The sequence below is a fragment of the Dipodomys ordii genome, unplaced genomic scaffold (assembly GCF_000151885.1).
Source record: "Dipodomys ordii isolate 6190 unplaced genomic scaffold, Dord_2.0 Scaffold63, whole genome shotgun sequence".
NCBI lineage: Eukaryota > Metazoa > Chordata > Mammalia > Rodentia > Heteromyidae > Dipodomys > Dipodomys ordii.
This window is the reverse complement of record NW_012267279.1, coordinates 5,210,722-5,211,811: the sequence shown is the minus strand read 5'-3', so window position 1 is coordinate 5,211,811 and position 1,090 is coordinate 5,210,722.

Here is a 1,090-nt window from a genome sequence, read left to right as displayed (position 1 = left end):
GAGGAGGAAGAGGAGGAGGAGGAGGAGGAGGAGGATGACAGGACTGAGGGCATGGCCCAGTGGCTCAAGGCTCTGATATGAAACATCAGTACAGGGAAAGGGAGAGGGTAATGGAGGGGAGAGTGGGAAATATGGAGTAAAGGTGAGAGGAGAGAGGGAAGGAATGAGAGCGGGAAGGAGGGGGGGCAGGAGGGAACAGGAAAGGAGCAGAAATCAAAGAGTCAGAGTAAGGCCAAAGAATGGATATTACTCTGATGGCGTGGAAAATGGAAGGGGCTACAAGCCAAGGAGTACAAGCAGCCTCTAGGAACTAAAAAGTCAAAGAAACATACTCCCCTAGAGCATCCAAAATTGAAATTATAAGCTGACTCAGCATAGGAAAGCTATAGTTAATACCTCACTGGGGAAATAACATTTAAACTCCTCTCACATTCAGAGTGAACTGTCACCTTTCAATCAGGAACTCAGAGAACCTAGGAGGGCTGTGCCACATTCATACCATTGGTGCTAATGCAGGAATTTCAAGGTTCTTCAGCACAACCAAACAAAAATAATGCTGGTGAAGTACTGGAAGAAAAATGGCTCAGTGAGCCAAAGTACAGAGTGTTTAGCAAAAGCATTTGTCAGAACCAGGGACTAGTGGCTCACATCTGTAATCCTAGCTACTTAGGAGGCTTAGATCTGAAAATCACAGTTCAAAGCCAGACGGGGCAGAAAGTTCATGAGATGTTTATCTCCAACAACCATCAAAACAGCTGGAAATGGAGCTGCAGTTCAAGCGCTAGAGTGCTAGCCTTTAGCAAAAAAGCCCTGAGTTCAAGCTTCAGGACTGGTAAAAAAAAAAAAAAAAGCATATTGCAAGGGGGCTCTTACCTGTATCCTAACTACAAAGCCAGCCTGAGCAAGACTCATCTCCAATTGACCAGCAAAAAGCTGAAAGTGAAGCTGTGGCTTCAGTGGTAGAGTGCCATCTCTTAAGCCCCAGTACTCACACAGGGAAGGGAGAGGAAGAGAAGGGGAGGAAACAAAAGAAGAAAGAAAGAAAGAAAGAAAGAAAGAAAGAAAGAAAGAAAGAAAGAAAGAAAGAAAG